We start from the raw sequence: 6,655 nt of genomic DNA on the forward strand, positions 1-6,655 counted from the left end.
TAAAGAAATCAAACCACTCGTATATTTAAAAGAGTAAAAATTACTAGTGGCTACATCCCATGAGTAAACTAAAATTAGCTTAGCTATAAGTTAAGTAAACTTTTACAGGAACTAATATAAAAGAAATTTTATGAATTGACTTAAAAATAATTAAAATTTAAAAAAAAATATTTTATTTTATTTTTCTAATTTTTAATATTATTTTTATTTTTATTTATAAGTCTCGAAAATTAAATTTATTATTTTTATTAAGATTCAATTTATTATATTTATTGTATTAATTATTTTTAAATTAAAATATTCCTAATTAAATAAGAGAAATATTACAGTGATAAATACTTTATTTAGAAGAGAAAAAAAATTATCGTAATACATATGCCTTTTAAATAACTTTTTACATTTTAAGAAACGAATCTCTAATTTTCAGTCAAAGTTACCTAAAAAAAAAGAAAAGAGAAGAAAATCCCTTATTAAATTAATTAACATTGACAATGGCATTTCATTGTGGTAGAAAAAGTTCCCTTAAATAATAAATGAGTACTTGATCTACATTTTCTCTCTCTTCATTCTCCAACATCTACGTTATCTCCTCCAATTCTTTAAAATATTTATAGAAACATATAAAGTATATATAAAAAAATAATATTATAATAATGTTAAAGAAAATATATTTTATTCATAAAAAATAAAATGTAAAAAATGCAGAATTTGAAACTCTTCTTTAAATTTCAATCTCACATTGTAAAAAATGCTGAATTTGAAACTCTTCTTTAAAAAAGTTTACATATAAAGTTTTTATTTTATTTTCAAATGAACTAATATGCAATAATTTATATAAATATGTGTTATATTTAAATGATAATCATGAAATAATAAAATTAAAATTACAGAATTTCTTTTAAAAATTTAGTTTAATTTTTAAATGTTTACCTTTTGAATTTGTTATTGTTTATTAATTATTACATTTTTTAAATTAAAACATAATTAATAACTCAATATATTATTTTTAAATATATATATATATATATATATATATATATATATATAATTAAAGAAAAAGAGTTGATATTAACCTCGGTTCTTTGAAAATCGATGTCGTTAAGCACTTTTTAACATTGGTTATTTGAAAACCGATGTTGTAAGTGTTTAACGACATCGGTTTTCAAATAACCGATGTTCATGGGACGATGTTAAAACTCATTTTTTTAGTAGTGAGGGATTGTAATGATCTCATACCTTCTAATAATTTCTTTGCTACAAAGTTGTTTGGAGTTTGGATGTTTATGGCAAAGTATGTGAAAAGGCACCTAATGGCCTTTTAAGTTGGCATTTTCACTTTAAATTATTGGTTGAGAGACAAACCCACTAACTAAATATTTGCAAGCAATGAAGAAAAAGAATAACAATATCCTCCGACCTTATGTGTTTAATAGAGGTTAATAACTAACATAGGCATAATAACATTATCAATCAATGTAGAAAAAGCATTAATACATGCAGCAATAATTCTCACTGATAAATGAGAATGCAAATGTTACAGTGAAAGATTTAAAAGAACAATTAGCAACCTTGCTATGATACTAAGTGCAGGTTTGAATTAAAGAAGAGTACAAAAGCCTATTGAGAGAGGAATGATCTCTGAGTTGTCGCTGTTTTCGGGTTAAGCATGGGAATGAGTATGTTGGAGTTGAAGTTGGCTTCGGTGGATTTTCAAACAAGAGCCTTCGATATTTCGGTGTGACAAATGGTAGATGAGGTTGTTGCTCGAGACTCAAGAGGGGACAGATAGGAAGATGAGGTTCTTGCTTTCATTTCAGTCTCTGTTGCAATACTCTAATTATAGTCCCTAATGATTTGGCATCTTAGTTGCCAGCCGCATGTGTCATGGGTATGCCAAATAGGCACTTAGCGTGTCACATAACACAAATGTTATTGTATGTTGTGCAGTCAAAGGGGAATAAACATCGAGAAAATTTACACTAATGGATCATCAAATAAACACATAAGTGAATCTACACCACATTTTAATCCAATGTGTGACTTCACCTTACACTTAATTGTTGGATTGAGGAGCGAGATGGTTTGCACTTCCAAGGATTATTTTTTTAATTTTAAAGTGTTACACACTTTTAGGGACCAAAATGATATTTAACCCTATATTTTGAGTAATACTTGTATCTGAATCTGTATAACTAAATATGTCTTGTCATATAAGATTCTTAAATTTACTTTAGTAGGCAAACTGGATAAGATTATTGCTAAAATAAAAGCAACAAAAATGGTGAAACCTAATTGTTCAGCATTTTCAGAGGAACCTGTGAAGGCACTCATCTTGTTGACATAGGCTTTGTACTCTGGACTCATCTTTTGAAACGTTATTATGTCACATGCTACTAATTAAGTTGAAAAAACAAAGTACATTGTTTTAGAAGCTAAAGAAGAGTTATTTAAAATTTGTAGTGAAAATGTAGTGTGAAAAGCTATTTGCAATTTGCTTCATTAATAAAGTGGACAACTCAATTGTTGATTTCGTTACTAAATTTCAATGGTTTTGGTTGAATAAGGAATTCAGTGGACTGAGAAGTTGTGCTTAAGAGGAAGAGAGTGTTTGGATACATGTTTTGAAATGGGAAAGAATGATTAAAAGAGATAGAAATTAGCTTGTCCAACAATGCTATTCTATTGATATTTTCTTCATACCATTTATCTTAGAAGACAAATGATTCCTTTTTATATTTTTTTCTATTGCCTTCCTTTCCATGATCTTTTTTGTTTTAACCATTAACTGAGTTGGAATAGTAGTAAAATCATGTAGATATTTGTTTTCATTTGGTGGGGGCGATATGAATGAGAAAAATCCATACAACCAAACAAAGTTGGGGCTCAGAAGAAAGAGAAACATCCCTCCCTTAAAGAATAACTAAGTTAGATTTCTTAGGAAAATTTGTTGATACTAACATCTTGTATACAAATTTCTATACCACTTTCATTTTAAACACTATTAGTTCCTCAGTCATGAACTTTCTATATTGAAAATTTGTCGTCTATTTCTTTTACAGGCAGTGGCTTAGCTTTTCATATTTTGCCAGATTAAATTATGAGTTACTCTTTGAACTTTTTATGCAATACTTGACTATTGATTTTTTCTTATAGTTGTCATCTCATGCAATGCACTTTTAAGATAAGGTTACATTGTTTGGTCGAGAGCAACAATTTACTTATGACCATTATATATTCAAAATGTATGCTTGGCCATTAATCAACCAACCATGATAAGCCCCATCATCCACCACCCCTTCTATACCATAGGCACATTTTGCTTATCTACTTTGCTACTGTTACTTTTAAACAAGTCAAACAAATAATATGGTTTTAAATCGTAGTTGTGATTACAGATGTGATGAGTCAGAAAAGCTTTACATTGTGCAAAAATACGACTGATGCGATCATAATTACGATTGCGGTGATATGAAAAACCTTAACATTCTGGTCACAATTATGATTATAGACTGCAATTTAATATGTATTACTTAAGCTAATGAACATGTTGAGTGTTAGTTGATATGGTTCTCTATATCTTTTTTCCAATACAAATTCACCTTTAAAATATAAAACATTACTGTAACAAAGGGACAAAGACAAAGGGTGCCACTTAACCCATACATGGGAAATGATGGTCATAAAATATGTTAGGCCAAAATGCAAACTACACAAAAATAACATCAACTCCACCATAGTCACACATTTATGTTCTTCCAAGAAAGAGATAACATAATGAAGCCTCCTCCAAGTGTCACCTCTACATGGTACCTAACGATAAGGTTACCATTCAATTTTTTCCCTTACTCGTGTGGCCAATATGTTGAAATGTCATCACTTATACAATCAATGGTTGTAACTTCACAGCAACCGATCCTCTTCATTTCACACCATTGGATGAGTACTACAAAAATGACACCCTTAAATATAGCAAGTTTGAGTAGAATCTAGCAGCTGAAGCAAAAGTAATTTAGAGAAAAGAAGGAAATGGCTTCCTCACCGATCTCCTCCCCAGTAGTTACCATCATTAACCGTGTCGGTGTCAGCATGGTTGCCCCTTTCACTGGCCTCAAATCCATGGCTGGCATCCCTACCAGGAAGACCAACAGTGACATTACCTCCATTGCTACCAATGGTGGAAGAGTATAATGCATGCAGGTAAGACAATTCCAAACATACAAACACAAAAGGCACCAAAATGATTATAATTGATGTTACATATTTATGTATGCTACAAAATGTTACTTAAATTAACATGATAGTTATAGGAAAATATGCTCATGTGCAAGTTTGTTAACTCAATTTTCATGTAAATTAATTACTAGGTGTGGCCTCCAGTTGGCAAGAAGAAGTTTGGGACTTTTTCCTACCTGCCAGACCTTGATGATGCCCAATTGGCTAAGGAAGTATAATACCTTCTTAGGAATAGATGAATTCCTTGCTTGGAATTTGAGTTGGAGGTCAATTTATTACAACCCCTTTTGGTTCAATTATAGTTTTCTTTAGTTTTGTGTTTGTTTCAACTTATATTTGAAGAAATAATTGCTTTTCATGGTAGTGTGCTAAAAGTACTTCCAATTTTTTTGTAAGTTTATCTATATCGTGTTTGGTTTCACATTACAAATGTGATTTTCAGAAGCTAATAATTATAGCTTTTACATCACAAGCGACATGATTCTCCATCCTCAACGAGTTTACAAATATGATATTATTGGATATTTCGATTCTAATATTCTATTTGAGAGTTATCAATATTTATCAAATTTATTTGTATCATGTGGAAGCACTTGGTTTTGAGTTTTGATGGTTGATCTATTTGTTGTGTGTTTGTTTATAGCATGGTTTCGTGTACTGTGAGCACAATAGGTCACCAGGATACTATGATGGACCCTACTAGACCATATGGAAGCATCCTATGTTTGGTTGCACTGATGCTTCTCAGGTGTTAAAGGAGCTTCAAGAGGCTAAGACTACATACCCCAACTCCTTCATTCGTATCATCGGATTCGACAACATTCGCCAAGTGCAGTGCATAAGCTTCATCGCCTACAAGCCCCCAGACTTCTAAGTTTAAAAAACTTATGCCCATTTTCTTTCTTTATATTTAAACCACATCCCCCTTTCTTTTTTGTTTTTCTTTTTTGTTGGTTGCCAAAAGTATCCTTGGATGAAAGCTAGAGACTAATCCCTCGAATTATGGAAATTCATTTAATGGGCTAATCTCTATCAACTCATGCTCTTCATACACACGAACTTGGGGGTTGAACCAATTCCCATTTGCTTTTTCTTTTTGAGATTCATCATCTTGCATTTTTTGTTTATATTTTTCAGAAATGAATGGATGAGAATTAATGAATAATAAGTTGTTGGTGTTTGTTGTGTTGCTTTGTCCCCAAATAACTTCAAGAACCCATTATGCTTGCATTTCCCTCTAGTGGGTTGAAATTAATCTTAACTAAATTGAAGTTAGTTGTGCCACTAAATGAAGGTTAGTAATGAAGCTCATGATGTGTTATTCAAGTACTCAACATAGTTGAGCTTCGCCTATACTTTGTCACACATATGATGTGTAATGTTTTTAGATTAATTCCAAATCACCGTACAACATTCTTCCACTTATTTACATTTGTATAAAAGTATTGAATGCATTATATATTTATAAAATATTAAATACATTTATTTTTGTATTGTGTGATGCCTTTTATCCTGACATACATATAATTAAGAAAAACATATAAAAATCTAGAATTTAATTAAATCAATTTTATTCAAATCGCTAAAACGAATTCATGTGGGTAAAAAGGTCACATTCCCTTCATTGTTACCAAATAAAACTTATTAAAAACATCTCCGACTCAAAACAAGGTCGCCCAATTTTACAAAAGAACTCAAGTTAAACAGCGAAATAAAATAAAGTAAAATACATGTTTCGAACATCATGCAATTAAAACAGAAACCCATGTCCCAATGTCACATCCTATCAGAGCATTGCGTTCCAACATCCTCTAACACGAGGTTTTTTAAAGTCATCCACCTAGTCATCTGCTCTCACAAACACAAGGTTCGAGATCATCACAGGATCCAAACACAAACAACACACAGGGAGTGAGTTATCTCATTTTTAAATAAAATACAGATAAACAAAGACATAAGCAAAATATATTATAGAAATATTTATAACATAACTCAACTTAATACAATCAACATCACTTCATCACTTTATCATTTAAAATTCATTTTTCAATCACCATTCACATTACACATGAATCACACTTAAGATGTACCAACACTCACCAATTTCATAATAAACAATTCACAAGCGTTATGCAACAATTATACTAAGACTCAAGCCTATATAAAATATGGTACCATGTCAGTAAAAAATCACACTGGAGCGCTTAGGAGTAAATAACAAGACACGTCACCCAATGGGTATGTCAGGTCACTCTCACTAAGTAAAATCATAAGGTGACCAATCAGGGTCACTCTGTTTTGTGAAAATGCTCCAATCATATGGGATCAACATAGGCTTAAAGGAGCATTCAAACCAAGTGCATTTACTCTCAAGGCCTAGACTCTAAAGAATCCGTTAGGGCCTCACCTTTTTTATAAGAGT

The 6,655-nt window shown here is 30.9% G+C and overlaps 1 pseudogene; it reads left to right on the top strand.

The window, feature by feature from the left end:
* Positions 1–4,026: 4,026 nt before the first annotated feature.
* On the top strand, positions 4,027–5,545 carry LOC100806826 (ribulose bisphosphate carboxylase small chain 4, chloroplastic-like; annotated as a pseudogene).
* Positions 5,546–6,655: the final 1,110 nt, after the last annotated feature.

This window comes from Glycine max, chromosome 19 (assembly GCF_000004515.6).
Source record: "Glycine max cultivar Williams 82 chromosome 19, Glycine_max_v4.0, whole genome shotgun sequence".
Classification (NCBI taxonomy): Eukaryota; Viridiplantae; Streptophyta; class Magnoliopsida; order Fabales; family Fabaceae; genus Glycine; species Glycine max.